Here is a 20904-nt window from a genome sequence, read left to right as displayed (position 1 = left end):
CGAAAGAGATGAATACAAGTCATTTACAATCAGTAAAAGAGAACGAGAGTATATCATATCATGCCAACAGAAAGGGAAGAATAAAAAAAAACTATAACTCTTGGATCTACAACCTATATTACATTATAGGTATACAAAAACATCTAGTAACAAAGGTGGCACGTAATACAATGGACATCACCCTCTGGCGTCAGCCGATAGTAAGGTGATCGACTAGCACGCGTTCGCTAGCAAGTTCTAGCTTAGACGCCGACTCTCTTGCGCACGATCGCGCTGAGCCTCTCCCTGTAGATTGGCTTGTAAAACAACACCAGTAAAAGGGGCGTAGAAACTATTAACAGTACATAGTTCCCAGTGGGTGTGCCGCCAGCCTCGGCGATTTACGACCACTAGGCTCATGATGTACTGAAATGAAGGTGAAAGCAGTAATGAAGATATTATATGCACATGCTACAGGTAATGAAAGCAATATGTAAGCAACATGTAATCATGGCTTCAAACAGTAATGGATCAAACTGAATAGTAGAAGCAAACAACTATGTAAAGACATTTAAGCATAAATGTGTAAGTAACTAACTGTACACTGTACTGGTAATCATTAATTACTGTCCAATTTCTTTAGCACTTTCGCTTCATACTCAGGGATCTACTCAAAGTGTAGCTCCAGCTTGCGGCCGCCTAAATGGCCCCGTGGTTATATACACTCCCCACAGGCAATCCATTCGGCACTCGGCAATCAGCCGCGACAACTTCGCGTAGGCCAACTCGGAGTGCCGGCTTGTAGGGACGGGACCCTCAACAAGCGTGTTGCAATGAGCACGATTGGCAAGCAAGCAAAGTTCATATACCGCATGCTCAATCTTCATATTTTCATTGCAATGTTCTTACCCTCGATCCTCAGATCGAATTTCAATTACACAAATGTAACAAAACTAGTAACCACTAGATGTAAACATGTCAGGGTAAGCTAAATCACATGTTCATGGTATAATTTTCACTATTATGGACACTATCAACATAGTCATAGTACTCGTACTTGTAGAGTCAAGAGCAGTCATTGCTTCTCTATTGTTCATAATCATTCAACTGAATGTGAATATGAATATAAATACTTTCATGGCTATATGTTCTCACTTTATAGAGCTTCATTCCTACTTAACACATATTTATCACAATATATGTTTCCATTCTCTATCAAAGTTCACATATGCAGCTCAATGCAACCATGCGATTATTTCTATTCTGTAAATTAATATAGAACCAAGGCGGACTCCACTTCTCTGGGTTAGGTCGACGCTACCTAGTACTTAAGTAGCCCACGGGAGTCCAAAATCCAGCTCAATAAAGTTTTCAGCCCTGCGGAAGAACAAATGTTGGAATCGCATTCAACTAACGAACTGCGCCCAAATTCGGCTCAATTGCACATGGTACAAAGTCAGCAACTTAAATCCCTAAGTTTTGGGTCAGGTGAAATACCTCAAGTTAGGTCCAAAAACTCTCAGCCACTAGCTGAAGCAATCCAAGCAAATGCAAATCCTGCTGCGAAAATGTTAAACGGCGTCGAAAACGCTCGGTATCCCTAGTTCCACTATAAGCCGAAACACATGCCGATTCAGTTTTCTAACTGAAACTTTACAAGCTTACCTCTGGATGAAACACCCGCTAAACAAGTTCCCAAGACGTCACTAATTTCACGTAAAATGCATCGGTCCACCTGCTGCGAGAAACCAATTTCCAAAACTCATCATATTCGATTAATGTCGTATAGTTCGCGACCTAGCTTCATACTATAGTGATATGTATCTCCAATTAAGCTGTAGAGCAGCATATTCCTGAGCAAGTAGACGATTGATTCACTACGTGTATAGATGAACTTGCCGAAATTTACTTCCCTTTAATGCAGCAAGTACCGTCAAGTCTTCAAAACTTAGTGGTAAGAGCAGAAAACCGTGCTGAAATAACTATGCTCAACTCGTCTAATGGAGAACAGATGAATAATGAAATAGTTGAGAGGAGCGCATTACCTCGTATTAGAAGCCTCCAACTAGCCAACCTCCTGGTTCGGACACAAGGGAACCTTCCAAGACACTCCTTCCTGCGTCCGAAATAGGCTTTGCGACCACGCTCAAGCAGCGAAAACAACGAGGCGAAGAACGAGCGAATTCGGACGATTTCTATGTAGAGACGAGAAAAACCCTAGAGAGAGAGAGAGAGAGGAAGGTGGAGGAAGCTCCTCACTGCACTCCAGCACACTCACTGAAGTCCCAGAGTCGCTGCTGGATCAAATAGATAGGTATCAAATGTTGAAAAGACCAAAATAGCCTTGCTGCAACATAATCTGCCAATGCTGTACCGCGTACAAGTGATGGCGATGTACCGAGACAACAAGCAGAAAAATGCTGATTTTCGCAGATCAATGCATTTTCTCACTTTTAGCATTCCAATCATCCTCTAACTTATCCAAAAACTTGTCCAAGTCCTATAGAACATGTAGAAGAGTTCCACACATCAATCCTCACACTCGAATTTCGCAATTTGCAAAAATTCAGTGTATTACACCGGAGGTCATAGGAATGGGGAGATAGGTGATTATCACGCCCCGGGACCCAGCGGAAGCCCGCCCGGCGCGTGCCCAGACCCGTCATATGTCTAAAACATATAAGGCGTCTAAAAACAACAATAAATAAAGCGGTAATAAAAGACAACTAGGAGTATCAGAGCATGATATAATACTAAGTTCTACAACAGAGAAAGGAGCATAAAGATGGAATCCACTAATAAAAGTATAAAGTAATACAATGAAAATCTCAAATACAAGTGCTAAAAGTAGATACATAGGTGGTCTTTATACATAGATACAAAATCTCTCACTCTCTCAATTACAAAAAGAAAGAGCAAACCACCTAGGCAAAGAACCGCTCCTCGCTAGCTAGCTATGTGATCCCCTTACCGCGATCCCGTGCCTCCGCCGGTGCAGAAGGCTCTGAAAGAAACCACGAAAATAAGGGCGTGAGAACTATTAAAAATAGTTTCCAGTGGGCAATTACTGACTTCAGTAAATGCACCACAAGGCCCAAAGCTACAAAGAAAGAGGTCAGTAGCTATAAAAGCAATAAGGCGAAAGGTAAGTAAAAGTGTAACTTACTATAACCAGATGTCTCTACTTAGCATGATAGGCATAAGAATAAGCAACTATAACATAAATGTACATGGATGTGTATATATGAATACCCATAGGTATGCAACCAATACGATGTCCTCAATGCAATTAGTAAAGATGTCATTGTTTACTATTCTAGTCGGTGTCCAGTCAATATACTAAGTCATCATCTGTCCATATGTCATAGTGAATACTCAAAGTCAAATCTGAAGAGACACACCCGAAGGCTGTCTATGACCCTGAGACCCACCCGTAGGCTGTCTGGCCGATGCCGAGCCTAGTGGCCCCGTGGTAGTCATCATCCACACCCTAGGAATGAGCCTGGCCCACGGCAATCCACTTCGGCGCCCAATCCCGCACGGCGAATATAAATCGCGATGGCCATCTCCGGAGTGCCGGCTTGTAGGGAGCGACCCTCACAAGCATGTGCGAATGAGCACAATGGCAAGTAGTCATATGTCCTGTCAAAAGTACCAAGTTCTCATGTCTAATAACATGAAATGTATCGAATGTCCCAAAGGCCTATCTCTATGTCATCATGTCTTTACATGGAATATATAGCAGATGTACAATGGCCTAACATTATGTCTCTATGTTGCAGTTCAACCGTTTTCTAGTTCAAGTGCCCCTTTATGACACTTTTGCTCACTAAGTCATAACATGGCAATTATGCTTAAGATTGCATGATTCTAGTCATTTCCCAACATAAGAGACATTTCCAAGTTGCAATAAAGAATCCGGAACACATGCATGCATACTACACATAAAACTCTACTACATAGAGCGAAGTTCTCATGACACATAATGCATGGGTTTTAAGCGTTCCAAAATTCATATAAATTCTATCTAGCATGAATATGCATTTACTTTCACAAAAAGACAAGTATTTTACTCATAGGGGCCATTTTGCCCCAAATCATGAAGCCAAACCCTCCGATTTTTCGAACTCTTCGTTTCGCCGAACGAAAGTGTCCACTAGCCTCCTAGTACCCTAAGGATGTAGGAACAAGTGTTATCCAAACGAAACGAACAACGGATTGCTCAATCATTAACTATTTCGGGCTAGGGTTGAAGAAAACTCACCAATTGCGAAGGAAGCTCTCTCGATCTCAAAAGGGAAGTTAGAGTCCTTCCAATCTAACCTAAACAAAGGTTCTAAACCCATCAATTGTGTTTCAAAGCCATCAAATCAGAAATCCCCATTTTAAACCCTAATATACCAAATCTAGGGTTTCTCTAGCATAATCCATCAAAACATGTACCAAAAGGGAAATACATGTTACTAACCTCTCTAGTAGCTCCAAACCAAGCTCCAAGTGCTCTAGGGTTGGAGTTCCTTCCTCTATCAAGCTCCTAGTCCAAGCTCCAATGGTGGAGAAGCCTCCAATCAAGCAAAAGGAACAAAAGAGAGGTTTAATCCACCAAAACCTAAGCTAAAAGGGGATCAAAATCAAATGGAGTGGTGGAGAGGGCAACCCTACCTCTTCCTCTGCTGTTCCAAGCTCAGGGAGAGGTCCAAGGGGCGTGGGTGCTATATAGAATAGGCACAATCGCAAAAACACCCCTGCAGTTCGAACTGCTCAGAAACTGCACTGCGTACCGGTACACGGGCCCGCGTACCGGTACACAATCCACAAAAATGCCAAACCCGAGCCTCGGGTTCGCTGGGAAGTGCTCTGTGTACCGGTACACGAGCCCATACCAGTACAGCCATCAACCCCGTACCTGTACAGCAAGCAACCCCGTATCGGTACACGGCCAGCTGATGACTACCCGAGAGTTGACCAAAAATTTGACTTTTTGGATTTTGGTGCACAGCTTAAAACCACAATTCTCGGGACTCGAACCATAGGTCGGAACACTGTCAACGACCCACCAGAAAGTCTGGAAAAGCTCAGAACACAATCAACCACTCGAACCTTGCAATTTGCAAAGGTCCAGTGCGTTACAGTGATGCTCGATGTCGGCGGCGGCGCGCAACTCCACACAACCGCCCGAGGCGATCTCGGCCTAGATGTGGCAGTGGCGGCGCCCTGAGCGCGCGGCGGCGGCGGAGCGGCGGCGGCGCAGCGGCGACGGTGATCCCAGACGGGTGTAGAGGCGCTCGAGGGCCAAGGGGAGGGTGGTCGAGGGATAGTGCAAGGAAGCCTTGGTCTAGCTCCAGATCGAGAGGAAGTGAGGGAGAGAGAGAGTTGGTAAGGAAGAGGAGGAAGAATGAGAGCTCGGTAGCAGCTCTGGCCATCGGGGCAGGTCGGTGCCGGCTTCGGTGGTGCACAACAACCTCAGCCGAGGATGAGGGATCTGCTAGGGCTACGGCTTGGGAGGTATAGATGCTAGGGTAAGGGTTTTCATGAAGAAACCCTAGATTTCACCTTTATATTATGCTGACTTGGCGCACAATTCCCTCGAAATTCAATATTTTCAGCTGAGATCCTGTCTGCGTGTGTATGACAACCTCGCGCTTCAGCCCGCCGAGTTTCATGAAATTCCGCACATAAAATATAGAGGGTTTTGCACAAAATGTGAAAATGTCAATTCCACCCTTTCTCGATAAACGCGCGATATCTGGCGATCAGTCCGTCAGATTTTCGAACGGATTGTGCCGGCACGTTCAGCATGACTGAGACATCGAACCTACAATTTTGTTTTGTTCGAATTGGTCACCGATTCGCGGCGAAAGCCATTCTCTCTCCGATTCTCCAAAACCACACATGTCATGCCCCGAGCCCGCCTATTTGGTCGGTTTCGGGCATGCCAACAGACCGCCGAACGGACAGGGTTTTCCCTGTACATTCAAGGCGTCGCAATCAATACAGTGTACGAAGTTCCAACCAGGAACACATTTCAAACAAAGATTGCATAAGAAAGTATCAAAAACATAATCTACTTGCTATTACAAGCATTCACATTCACTAGATATATTTTACATCACAATTACATTTTACATTTAACTTCCAAATACAATCATGCTTTTATTACAAATTATTGCAACCTTATTCCTTTCATTTTCTTACATCCCTAAGTAGCCGAATCAGGGTACCGCTATCTCTGGTCTCGGTAGTAGGGCGCTAACTACGGAGCTACGCCCTCGTCTCGCGCCGCCGCGCCGCTCACGTGTATACCTGTAACACCCCAAAACAACGTGGGGTGAGATCCAACTTCATGGTTCCCAGTAGGTACGGCCACCCAAGGGAAAAGCTCAACCAATAGGTCTAATGAGGTACTGCAACAGGTTAGTCCAATAACATATAACAAATACTTAAACATTTATTGGATATTGAACTACATGTCATGCCTCGCAATATGCAATATGAAACCATGCAACTATACAAGTAAAATAAATGATTTTACTTTCTATCATACTATCCATAGCCTTTCCATAATTTATACATCTTGTCACTTTACATCATTGGTTATTTGCTCCTAAAGTTTTCCTCTATCCTAGCCAGGCTAACCACCAGACTCGGTCTCGAGTCAATCTTCTGCGGAATACTGCATACATTCAGACTCGAAGTGAAAGACGTCCCACATGCACCTCAGCTATAAATCCACTCAACTGGAATACCAAATATATAGCTCAAAATGCATACTTTCACACATTCACTTTGGTCTTTACCCAATCTTTTCGGGGTGCTCCTGGTTTACTCGAAACTCACAGTCCACACATCCCGTCTAACGGGAGAGGCACAAGGCTCAACCACCCGAAGAATCTTCGCCGGGCACTCTCACCCGTAGTGTCTACACTCCAGAGTACACCGTTTGTGGAGGAGCGACCTCCCACAAGCCGGAACCAATACATGTGAGTATGATCCCATCCTAAATTTGAGGAGGTAATAGCCAACCTGTTCCATATTTCTATGCCTCAATGCCAATGGTAGGTTTTTACCTAATCATGCATATACCGCTAATACCAAGCCACAATGTCACTTTGGGTTAAACTTTGTTTAACTACTTTCTTTAACACTAGGTTCATGTCCAACCTATGTTCTTTAACGCTAGATTAAATGCCACACCTGATTCCAACCTATGTTCTTTAACACTAGGTTCAATGCCACTTGATGTCCAACCTATGTATATTCACACTAGGTTCATATGTCCTTCATGTACGACCTAGGTTTACTAACACTAGATTCATATCATTCATGTTCGCCCTATGTTCAAGACACTAGGTTTAATGACACTCGATCTAATGTATAGATTGTCCATATGCACATTCCATTAACATAAACCTCTATATATTAGCTTGCATCATCTAGCATTAACATTGTGTCACTCCATGTGCAATCTCTTAGCATCTATCTTTAGATAATTAACATGCATTATCTAGCATTTATATAACATGCTTATTCAAACTAGCATTCTTTACAACTTATCATTATACATTACAACTAGCAAGTTCTCTACTTTATGTTAACATGCAAATGTCATTTACCTCATGCTTTTAACTAGCATCATTTATATTACATCATTAGCATGCATTTCCTTTAGCACTTACTATATGCATCCACTTAACATTCTTACATTAGCATTTCTATACATGCAACATGACTAACATATGTCATTTACTTTATGCTTTCCACTTAGCATTATTTACACTATGTTATTATGCATTACTTAACATTCTCACATTATGATCATATGCATTATTTGGTAGCCTAACATAGCATTCATTTCATGCATTTAAACATTCTACCACTAGCTACCATAATATGCATCAATGATAAACACTCGTCTTAGACATACAGGCGACCTAGTCGCTTTGGTAAACACGACCCACCTCAAATCGCTTTCCGATTGCTTGTCGACACTTGCAATCGGCCGCCCGCGGCACCCGTAACCCGGTTCGGCCCGATTTTGCTAATACTCACCAACCGTGCGTCGAATCGCGGCACCGAAAATTATAGGTCTTCGGTTATGTGCCACGGTGCTCCAAATCCATTTTCATGACTTTACGATGTCGCCTCAGCCCTGTAGGCGGAAACGAAGCCTAAACGTTCGTTTCTTTAATATCTTTACAACGGCTCAATGAATCGCCGAACCGACTTCGCCAACGCATTCGTTTATCTAACAATTAGGTTTACGGAGGGTCAAATGAGATCAAACCTTACTATTTTACAAAATTCCATTCGGAGCCCTACTATGCAATTAACCTCCAAATAATCCAAATTAAATGGAGCAACATATTTAGAACACTCTAGATACTACTAGAACATATGATTCATGAAGGATTTAAACAAAATCCCAAACTCTTACCAAAACGTGAACGTCGCGACGAAAACACGCCGCTCCAAAGGGCGCACGAAAGCTCGATCCGTCGCCTCCAACGCGTTCGTAAGCATCTTCTCCACCAACCCTCCAATTTTTAAAGAGAGATTTTGTAATACACTGAACTTTTGCAAATTGCGGAGTTCGAGTGTGTGGAATAAAATGTGGAACTATCCTACATGTTCTAAAAGGTTTGGACAAATTTTTGAACAAGTTAGAGGATGATTGGAAAGCTAGAAGTGAGAAAGTGCATTGCAATTTCGAAATTGGCATTTTCTGCATTGGTGTACCGGTACAAGCATAATGCTGTACCGGTACAGCAAGCAGCAGCAGCAGCAGCTGCGTGGCAGCTTGGGCATTTTGGTCTTTTTACTCAGCAAGCTTATCCCTTTTACCCCCAGCTCGACCCCTGCAACCTGGATAAGCACCTCTGAGCTCAGCAAGGAGGTCTGAGGGTTTCCTTCTCTCTCTCTAGGATTTCTTTCTCTCTCTACAAAGAAATCGCCGATTTCGTTCGTTTTCGTCACGAGGTTGGTTTTCTGCGGGTTGTGAGCATCGCAGAGCTTACATGGAAGTATGAGGGAGGATTTTGGAGAGCTTTTCGCAGCCCTGGACCAGTAGAGTCCTGGTTGGATGTTCGATAAGGTAATCGACCCAATTTTTCTGTTACCGACGTTCTTTTCATCGCTTTGAGTATTGATTTTGGATGTTTGTTACTCCAGCTGAGAGAGAAGAGGTTTTATTGTTGAAACAGGGTCAGATATTGTAGCTTGGCTCAGTTGGGACTAAGTTTCTGATCAAAGAAGGTAAACTACTTCTTTTCTTCATTGTTCGGGCGCGAATTCGTCGATTAAAGGTTGATTTTGGAATCGCTGTTCATAGCAGGTTTTTGAATTAAACTGAGCTTAATTGGTGACATTGGGGACTGGTTTAGAAGGTGTTCTAACCCAGAGTAAGCAGGAATTTCTGCTAGAAATCTAATTTTACAAGAATTCGGATATTTTAGCTAGTATACTAGCATTCTAATGCCGTTTCGATGTTGTTCGCAGCAAGAGTGCGATCGACTTTTGGAGTGACTTCAGCTGACTTGTGAAAGCTCTTGAAGACTCAACTTGAGGTATTAAGCTAGCTGAAGCAGGGAATTAAGTTATTATTTTGTATTATGTGTGTTTGGAGCCGAAATTGGATTATTAAGTAATCATTTCGACGCGGTTTTGATGCTTTATTTTCAGCAGGTCCAGAGACCGTTTGAGCTGAGTTTGGAGCTTCTATTGGGCTGTTTTGAGCTGAGTTTGCGACTATGTGATTAATATGAATTTGGACATCTTTGTCACCATATTTAATATGTTTGCCATTGTACCTCTATGAAGTAGAGATGAAGTAGAGAAACTGCATGCATAAAAGTAGTTATGATCATGTCTAATACTGTAGAATGACTTTTGAACAAGTGTAGAATGCACTTATAAAGTAGAGAACAATGACACTCTCTTGACTCTAAAGTAGAGAATTATGACATGCTTATGACTATGTTGACAGCGCCATAGTAGTGGAAAGATTATAATGCCATGTGATTTAGCATTACTTTTACATGTTTACATTCTAGTGAATACTAGTTTTTGTTACTATTTATGTATTGAAATTCCGATCAGAGGATCGAGGATAAGAACATTGCAAATGAAAACATGATAATTGAGACATGTGGACAGTGGAATATGCTTGCTTGCCATCGTGCTCATTCGCACACGCTTGTGAGGGTCGCTCCCTACGAGCCGGCATTCCGGAGTTGGCCTACGTGACAGTTGCTCGCCCGTGCGGGATTGGGTGCCGAAGTGGATTGCCTGGGGAGTGTATACTACCACGGGGCCATTAGACGCGGCGCAAGATGGACTACCTTGGGTAGATTCTTATGATGAAAAGAAAGTACTAAATGACAAAGGACAGTAATGAATGCTCATCAGTTATAGTGTATAGTATTTACTTACATATCCATATTCATGCTTGTGTTTATAGTAGTTGCTATGCTTCTATTACTCAACTGATTCATTACTGCAGAAATCATGATTACATGTGATTACATGCCTATTGCCTGTTAGCATTGCATATATATATCATGCAATTATCGCTTTTACTTTCATTTAGTACATCATGAGCCTAGTGGTGTAATTCGCCGAGGCTGGCGACTTACCCACTGGGAACTATTGTTAATAGTTCTCACGCCCTTTTTATTGTTGTTTTTACAGAGCCATCTACAGGAGAGGCTAGGGATCGTGGCAAGGGAGTCGCGTNACCTAGGTTTTGAATATATGTTGTGTCCCATGTGTTTTATAGACATGTTACCATCAGAGAGATATTTGACCTGTAGTGGGAGCCGGCATCGGGCTCATCGTTCCGCTAGCTGATCGTGCGAGGATCGGATGTGGCAGTTTTAGTACTTTCTTTTGTACTTATATTTTGAGTTGGACACTCTCGTTCTTTTGTTGATAGTCTTTGTGACTTTTACTATGCTCTAATATCAGGATAGGATTATGTTATGTTTTTACAACTATCGACTTGTTTCTTGTAGACGCCTTATATACTGCAAGTGTATGGCGGGCTGTGCACGTACCGGATATACTTCCGCTGGTACCCGGGCGTGACAGATTTAGAAAGATGAGAGAGATCTTTAGAGAGAGAAAGGAGGGTTTCTCCTCCCCTCTCCATTCGCGCGTGTGATGCTTGCTGGTTGGTGGTGATGAAGAAGAAGAAGCTAATTAGCTTATACTTATAGTCAACACCAAACACTATTCACTCCAGGCAACTCGAAATCTGATATCTTTTGCCGGAGCTTCCAGAATATCCGTTTAACCTCAAATTTGACAGTCATGTTCGGTTTTACTTAACGAGTCCAAAGAAATTTTAATATTTCAGTTTCGACCCCGTTTGGTCACCGAAAGCTGTACCGAATTGTAATCTTTATCAGATAACTGTCGGATTTTATTTTCCACCTTCCGGACGTCAGAATGGCATGAAACTTTAAATCCAGCCTCATAAAAATAATTCTGACTTATCCTCCAGTTTTCATAATTTTCTGACACTGTGCATTTCCTGCTAATTTATCTGTCCCGTTTCCAACAGAAAATTCTAAATCTTCTGTTTTTATTCCGATTTCAGCACAAGTCATTTTTGACTTATGTTTTACTTCCCTAAATCCAATAAAAATAATATCGTACACTATTTATTTATTTTTATTTTTATACCAAAATCTGGTATGTTACATTCTCCACCCCTTAAAAGAATTTCGTCCGCGAAATTCAAACGACGCCTCAATTCAGCTCCGCGAGCAATTGAGGGTACCAACTCATTCTCCCACTCCAAAGCAGCTTCACACTATCGTGGTTCCAGAAGCGACTCATACTGAAGGACGTGGGTTTAATCCTAAACACATTTGCAAAGTGTGATACAAAAGTACATCACGGGTCTTGCAAGTCATAGTGGCAGCGCAAGTCGATACTCGACGACTCTACGCGCTCCAACACCACTCTCCATTCGGTACGCAAAGAACTCTTCTTTGCACTCACCTTCCCTTCAGGGAATACATTCTGATTCGATCACCGACATTGCTTAGAAGCAATATCACCGGTGCATCGCTCCGTCGTGAGTGCTCTAATTTCGCACCGACCTTTAACTTTAACGTGAGATAGCCTACTTCGGCACCTCTCAAGTCTTAGTTTGTCTACGAGCATAGTCTCCAACATCACGTGGCTTTCTACTAGTTCGTCGTCTCACAATGAGTACTTCAACATCTGATACCACATGCCACGATTAATATCAAACTATTTTCGCAACGAGCTCACGCGAGCGCTTCGTTCGTAAATTCGAGTCAAACTCCTTGATAAGGCTATCTGCCAAATCACTTTCTTCGGTCTCCACAGGTGGACCAAAGGCCACCAATCCTACGTAGGCCTACCGCCTAAACCTATCTCAACATGCAGCGTCTCTTGCTCTCAAATGCAGACTCAATCATCATCGGGCGAAATTCTCACTTGGGAATTCGCACACACTCCAACCAGGAGCAACTAAGACCCCAAACCACGTCAAATCCTCAGGTTGGGTCATAACCATACTCGGTGTACCATCGGTCACACAATCTATCACGTGGCATTCCACGCTCCTGGGTCTCAGCTCGGACTACCGTCCTGACCAAACTCTGCCCTACCCGTAGGTACCGGGCCGCTGTCACTCACAGCTGACTGCACCTGCCCAATGGGCCCAGGCTCCACAGTTCACAAATGGTCCAGGCACAGGTCGTCCCCAAGCACTACCCGCCGTCGTCGTCCTACACGACATACTCTACCGAGTCACACGTACCAATATCGGCTCCTATGCACCTAGTGCGAGTCACCAGTTCCACGAGTGATCCATGGCACGCTTCACACCTAGCAATGCTCAAGTGCTATTGCCAATACACTCTCTCGGCTAAATCCACATCCGCACTCTATGGGTATCTACGCTCGAGCGCTCTACGCTTCTGCAGCGTTCCACACAAAGTCCAGCATTAGGCAATCTTGCCTATGCACACCGGCCGCACGAGCACAACTGCCTACCTCACCTTGAAGTACTACTAGGCCCACGTGCTCAAACTTGGCCACTAATCGACGGTTCTTTCAACAGTGGTGCTACTTTCACTGTTCGATCTACCGGAATGACATCCGAAATTTTCGGACCACTCGGGTGTTCTCATAAGCATCATGGCTCAACTCTCACAATTTACTATTCACATTGCTCTGAGAGTCATTTCGCCACTTCTATCTCTACNCAGGGTTTTCCCTGTACATTCAAGGCGTCGCAATCAATACAGTGTATGAAGTTCCAACCAGAAACACATTTCAAACAAAGATTGCATAAGGAAGTATCAAAAACATAATCTACTTGTTATTATAAGCATTCACATTCACTAGATATATTTTACATCACAATTACATTTTACATTTAACTTCCAAATACAATCATACTTTTATTACAAATTATTGCAATCTTATTCCTTTCATCTTCGCCGAGCACTCTCACCCGTGGTGTCTACACTCCGGAGTACACCGCTTGTGGAGGAGCGACCTCCCACAAGCCGGAACCAATACATGTGAGTATGATCCCATCCTCAATTTGAAGAGGTAATAGCCAACCTGTTTCATATTTCTATTCCTCAATGCCAATGATAGGTTTTTACCTAATCATGCATATACCGCTAATACCAAGCCACAATGTCACTTTGTGTTAAACCTTGTTTAACTACTTTCTTTAACACTAGGTTCATGTCCAACCTATGTTCTTTAACGCTAGATTAAATGCCACACCTGATTCCAACCTATGTTCTTTAACACTAGGTTCAATGTCACTTGATGTCCAACCTATGTATATTTACACTAGGTTCATATGTCCTTCATGTCCGACCTAGGTTTACTAACATTAGGTTCATATCATTCATGTTCATCCTATGTTCAGGACACTAGGTTTAATGCCACTCGATCTAATGTATAGATTGTCCATATACACATTTCCATTAACATAAACCTCTATATGTTAGAATGCATCATCTAGCATTAACATTGTGTCACTCCATGTGCAATCTCTTAGCATCTATCTTTAGATAATTAACATGCATTATCTAGCATTTATATAACATGCTTATTCAAACTAGCATTCTTTATAACTTATCATTATGCATTACAACTAGCATGTTCTCTACTTTATGTTAACATGCAAATGTCATTTACCTCATGCTTTTAACTAGCATCATTTATATTACATCATTAGCATGCATTTCCTTTAGCACTTACAACATGCATCCACTTAACATTCTTACATTAGCATTTCTATACATGCAACATGACTAACATATGTCATTTACTTTATACTTTCCACTTAGCATTATTTACACTATGTTATTATGCATTATTTAACATTCTCACATTATGATCATATGCATTATTTGGTAGCCTAACATAGCATTCATTTCATGCATTTAAACATTCTACCACTAGCTACCATAATATGCATCAATGATAAACACTTGTCTTAGACATACAGGCGACCTAGTCGCTTCGGTAAACACGACCCACCTCAAATCGCTTTCCGATTGCTTGTCGACACTTGCAATCGGCCTCCCGCGGCACCCATAATCCGGTTCGGCCCGATTTTGCTAATACTCACCAACCGTGCGTCGAATCGCGGCACCGAAAATTATAGGTCTTCGGTTATGTCCCACGGTGCTCCAAATCCATTTTCATGACTTTACGATGTCGCCTCAGCCCTGTAGGCGGAAACGAAGCCTAAACGTCATTTTCTTTAATATCTTACAACGGCTCAACGAATCGCCGAACCGACTTCGCCAACGCGTTCGTTTACCTAGCAATTAGGTTTACGAAGGGTCAAATGAGATCAAACCCTACTATTTTACAAAACCCCATTCGGTCCTAATATGCAATTAACCTCCAAATAATCCAAATAAAAATGGAGCAACATGTTTAGAACACTCTAGATACTACTAGAACATCATTCATGAAGGATTTAAACAAAATCCCAATCTCTTACCAAAATGTGAATGTCGCGACGAAAACACGCCGCTCCAACGGGCGTACGAAAGCTCGATCCGTCGCCTCCAACGCGTTCGCAAGCATCTTCTCCACCAACCCTCCAATTTTTAGAGAGAGATTTAGAGAGATGGGAGAGATCTTTAGAGAGAGAAAGGAGGGTTTCTCCTCCTCTCTCCATGCGCTCGTGTGATGCTTGCTGGCTGGTAGTGTCACGCCCCGGGACCGATACCAATTTGGGCTGGCCCGAGCACGTCAAACAGACGCCGAACGGACGGAGTTTCCCCTGTCCGCCCAAGGCTCATCACATGTACATTTTCAAAAGAAGTGCACTAGCGGAAACATACAAATACGGCTTACACGAGGGTAAGCAATAGCCATGAGTGAGAGATAGGAAACTAAACATTCACTTGTACTATGATTCAATTTAGATCATATACATTAAGTCCAACTTCCATACATTTCATTACATCATTTCTTTTTACATCACATTTACCTCAAAATAAGCTTTACATTCTTTTCTTTACATCACTAGTCATCAAATACAAAAGATGAACATAGGGTACTCTACTAACAAAATGTAAACCCAACTCAACTCCGGTGGCCTTTGTCTGAGGCGCGATACCTTTACCGCGGTCGCTCGCCGGCTCACTCGGTCCCGACTCTGTAGAAATAGTGGGGTTAAAACTACAACAAAGTTTCCAGTGGGTTCGGCCTCAACATCACCGACTTTCCCACTAGGACTAACTCAGGCATATAGAAAGGGATAAGCTGAATATAGTAACCAATCTATAACATGATGCTATATGCCTGAACAATAAGCAGAAAATATGCTCAACATTAACATATGCAGATTATGCAAATTCTTTCGTTCTTAACACTTTACACTTTGTCTTTGTCCTTTGTTCTTTACTCTTTGTTCTTTATTCTTTAATCTCAAGGCTAACCCAGGGGTTTCGCCACATTAACTTGCTTCACATTAAGTCCATCATCGTAGGAACTCATCCGCTAGGACCGTCCTTCGAGTTTACTCCAACCCGTGATGCATAACTCCGGAGCGCATCGCCCGAGGGGGAGCGACCGCCCTCGAGCACGGAACTCATAGCAAGTATGATCAAATCCTTAACTCAAAGGATTGTATGCTCAATCTTGACTTTACACTAGCTCTAGTGTTCTTTACATCACTTTATGTTGCCACTCTAGCAATCATTGTTCTTTACATTTCTTTTACTTTTGCTAATTCTAGCAATTACGTTCTTTACATTTTCTTACTTTTGGCTATCTTTAGCATTCATGTTCTTTACTCTTTATACGTTCTTTACGTCCCACTTATTTTAACTTTAGTCATTGTCATCATTCTTTACATCACTTTGATCCTTTGCCTCACACTAACTCTAGTGTCACTTTACATTACATTTCCGAATGCCACTCGATCTATGTCATGTGTCGCTCTGTTCTTTTGCCTCACTTAGGTTCTCACATTTTCTCTCATGCATACATATAGGGTTTTCGACATTCATAAGGTTCTTAACCATCACATTTTGCAAGTTGTGCTCACAATCATGCAACATCACATTTTTATCATTACATTACCCTAAAATGCATGCAACAATGTATATGCATATGCTCAATTGAGTGACACATTAGGCATAGAGGGAAGTTCAACAAGTTTGAAAAGCACCACCTACCTCGTAGGTCTATTTAGGTGCTCCGACGATTTTCTTGGGATTTTTAGACTCCCCGTTCTTCACCTGCGGCAAAACAAAGCCAACTTAGGCCATTTTGCTCATATCTTTACATACACTTTTCGTAACGTTAATCCGAGCGCACCAACGCGTCGGAAATACCCCCAATTAGGTTTCTATAGGGTCAATTTTACTTAGAAATCCTCATGAGCAAAAGCCCCAATTTGGGTGCCCTAGCTCCATAGTATCATCAAACCTAGGGTTTGATCTCATTGGGATGCAAAAATAGCTTCATTATACTCTAAAAGTCCATTAGAACCATTTTTAGACAAGTCAAAACCCTACTTAGTGTTTCACCATGAGAGGTGGTGGAGCTCTCCTTCAAGCTTCACCTCCCACACTCATGCCATGGTCTTGATTTCAAAAGAAACAAAAAGAAAGCTTCAAATACCCAAATGGTTCCATAAAACTCATTCTTAGCCTAATCCAAACCCTAGCTTGGGTTTTATCATGAGAAGGGGCAAGGCCTACCTCAAAGCTTGCTCCAAAGAGGAAGAAGAGGAAGTAGCTTTACTTCTTAGCCTCTACTTCACATTCTTTCTCCTTTTCTTCTTCTTCTTTTCCTTGTCTTCTTCTTTCCCTTCTTGTCTTCTAAAGAGAGAAAGGGAGGAGAGAGTGTCAAAGGGTGAGAAATGAGAGAAATATCTCATTTGCCCTCTTACTACACTCTATGGGTTGCCAAATTGCAATTAAACTCCTCAACTTTTTTCTCTTTCACATAGCCTGGACTGGGCTGTTCGCGCAGGCGGGGACCGGTCTCTCCATCAGGGACCGGTTCCCGAAGCTCGTCCCAGCCCAGCCAGAGCTGCTGCGCGCGATGCGACCGGTCTCTCTTTAGGGGGACCGGTCTCCGGGGGACCGGTTTCTCAGGCAGGGACCGGTTCCCGAGAGCTGGTCTTCAGGGACTTAGCCAAATTTTGGCTGTCTCATTTCACACGCGTTCGGAGACCGATCTCTCCTTCAGGGACCGGTCCCCGAGAGCTGAAAACCTGCAGTTTGCAGATTTTTTATTCCTTAGCTCTCGAAAACCTTCCACAACTCGCTTTTACTCATTTTAACACCTTCGGGCTTTCCGAAGTGTACAATTCTCGGACTTTGGTCAATTTGACTAAAGTTCGATATTTGCTTTCCGAATTTTCGGTATATTACATTCTCCACCCCTTAAAATAATTTTGTCCGCGAAATTACACATACCTTAACTCGTTGACTCGAATAAATGCGGGTAGTCCCGCCGTACCGTTTCCTCGAGCTCCCAAGTGGCTTCTCGCACCGCATGGTTGCTCCATTGGACTTTCACATAGGGAATTTTGCGACTCCGCAACTTCCTTACTTCTCGATCGAGGATGCACACCGGGTACTCCTCATAAGACATATCCTCACGTAACTCTACGGGCTCATACTCCAATACATGTGTCGAGTTGCGAATATACCTTCGAAGGTTGGACACATGAAACACATTGTGAACTCCCGCGAGTCTCGGTGGTAGTGCGAGCTTGTACGCTACCGCACCTACACGTTCCAATATCTCAAATGGTCAACATAACGGGGACTTAGCTTCCCGCGGACCCCAAAACGTTTTACTCCGCGCATTGGCGATACTCTTAAAAACACGCGGTCTCCAACCGCGAACTCTAAATCCTTTCTTCGCTTGTCGGCGTAACTCTTTTGCCGCGACTGCGCCGTCGCTAACCGTTGACGGGCAAGGCGAACTTTCTCCTCCGCCTCCTGCACTACTTCCGGGCCAAGAGCCGTTCTCTCGCCCACGTTGCTCCAATGGATAGGAGAACGACACTTTCGACCATATAGTGCCTCAAAAGGCGCCATCGCTATGCTTTCTTGGTAGCTATTATTGTAGGCGAACTCCGCCATCAGCAAGAAATCATGCGAGCCTCCTTTGTAATCTAGCACACACACTCGAAGCAAGTCCTCAAGGATCTGTATCGTCCGCTCTGATTGTCCATCACTCTGAGGATGAAACGCTGTACTAAAGTCGAGCCGCGTGCCTAGTGCGTCTTGCAAACCCTTCCAAAAGTGGGATGTGAACCTGGGGTCTCGATCCGATATGATCGACACTGGAACCCCATGAAGTTTCACAACCTCGTCGAGATAAACCTGCGCTAGCTTGTCTCCCGTCCACGTAGTATGTATCGGCAAGAAGTGTGCGGACTTTGTCAATCGATCCACTATTACCCATATCGCATCGTGTCCGCCTTGTGATCGAGGCAAGCCGGTAACAAAGTCCATCGCTATATCTTCCCATTTTCATACGGGTATTGACAGACTTTGTAGCTTTCCCGCTGGAAATCGGTGCTCCGCTTTCACTTATTGGCACGTTAGACACTGCGCCACGAACTCCCCAATATCTCTTTTTATGCCCGGCCACCAATAATGCTCTTTCAAGTCCTTGTACATTTTAGTGCCGCCGGGGTGTATACTATAGGGAGATTGGTGTGCTTCTTGCATAATCGCCCTTCGCAAGTCATCATCCTTAGGCACGCACCAACGATTTCTAAATCGAAGTGCGCCATCAGCTCCAATGCCAAAATCTTCGGCACTACCATTCTCAACATCACCTCGAACCTTTTGAAGATAAGGATCCGAAGTTTGTAACTCTTTGATTCTCTCGAATAGGGTCGGTTGCACAACTAATGCGGCAAGTGTAGCTGGCACTCCCGGCGCTACCATTTCCAACCCAAGACGTTGCATTTCCTTGTGTAATAGCGGCTGAGGCGTAATCGCCGTCGCTAGATTATCCGCCGATTTTCTACTTAGAGCATCGGCCACAACATTGGCTTTTCCGGGGTTGTATAGTATAGTGACATCATAGTCCTTTAACAACTCCAACCACCGCCGCTGTCGCATATTCAACTCTTTCTGGGTGAACAAGTGCTTTAGACTTTTATGATCTATATAGACCTCGCAATGCTCACCGTATAAGTAGTGCCTCCAAAGTTTCAGCGCGAAAATCACCGCGGCTAACTCAAGGTCATGAATCGGGTAGTTCTTCTCATAACTCTTTAGCTGGCGCGATGCATATGCAATGACTCGCCCATTTTGCATTAACACGCACCCGAGACCAACATACGAGGCATCACTATACACTACAAAAGTCTTCCCCGGAGTCGGCAAGGCAAGCACCGGGGTTGACGTCAACCTGTTCTTTAACTCCTCGAAGCTCCGATCGCAATCGTTGCTCCAAACATACTTTACTCCTTTATGCGTAAGGCGCGTTAGCGGAGTGGTTATTTTGGCGAACCCCTCCACAAACCGCCGGTAGTAGCCCGCGAGTCCAAGAAAACTGCGGACCTCCGCTACATTCGTCGGGCGAGGCCAATCTTTGATCGCCTCCACTTTCTTCGGGTCTACGGACACTCCGTCGCCCGACACCACATGGCCCAAGAATGTGACCTCCTTTAGCCAAAAGTCACATTTCTTCAACTTCGCATAGAGCTTCTCCTGCTTGAGTATCTGCAACACAGCCCTCAGGTGCTCTTCGTGCTCCTCTTTACTTTTCGAGTAAACCAACACGTCGTCTATAAACACCACGACGCACCGGTCCAACAACGGCCTGAAGACTCGATTCATCAAGTCCATAAATGCTGCCGGGGCGTTAGTAAGCCAAAACGGCATTACCGTAAACTCGTAATGGCCACACCGCGTCCGGTACGCCGTTTTGTTCACATCTTTCGGCCTTATCTTTAGTTGATGATACCCCGATTGGAGATCAATCTTTGAATACACTTTGGACCCTTGCAACTGATCGAATAAATCGTCAATCCTCGGCAACGGGTACTTATTCTTTATCGTTACCTTATTCAACTCGCGATAATCCCCGCAGAGTCGAAGTGTGCCGTCTTTCTTCTTTACAAATAGCACCGGAGCTCCCTATGGTGACACGCTCGGCCTCACAAAGCCTTTATCGAGCAAGTCTTGTAGTTGGCCTTTCAACTCCTTTAGCTCTACCGGTGCCATTCTATACGGAGCCTTCGAAACTGGTTCCGCCCCGGGAATCAAGTCAATAACGAACTCAACTTCCCGGTCCGGTGGCAATCCCGGTAACTCCGCCGGAAATACATCCGGAAACTCGCGCGCAACCCGGATACTTCCAAGATCAGGGTGCTCCCTACGGCCATCAACCATGGTTGCCAAATAGGCCTTACATACTCCC

The 20904-nt window shown here is 43.7% G+C and overlaps 1 long non-coding RNA gene across 2 annotated transcripts; it reads left to right on the top strand.

Annotated features, from left to right (window-relative positions):
- The first annotated feature begins 8980 nt into the window (after window positions 1–8980).
- Window positions 8981–9695, top strand: LOC109706273. Of its 2 annotated transcripts, none has more exons than XR_002215142.1 (5): window positions 8981–9070; window positions 9148–9231; window positions 9308–9377; window positions 9475–9542; window positions 9658–9695. It is a non-coding gene; the product is annotated as an uncharacterized LOC109706273 (long non-coding RNA). The 2 variants fall into 2 exon arrangements; XR_002215143.1 differs by having other exon boundaries at window positions 9661–9693.
- Window positions 9696–20904: the final 11209 nt, after the last annotated feature.

Source organism: Ananas comosus, unplaced genomic scaffold (genome assembly GCF_001540865.1).
Source record: "Ananas comosus cultivar F153 unplaced genomic scaffold, ASM154086v1, whole genome shotgun sequence".
Taxonomy (NCBI): domain Eukaryota; kingdom Viridiplantae; phylum Streptophyta; class Magnoliopsida; order Poales; family Bromeliaceae; genus Ananas; species Ananas comosus.
The sequence above is the reverse complement of the archived record's forward strand: the minus strand, read 5'-3'. Positions and strand labels throughout refer to the sequence as shown.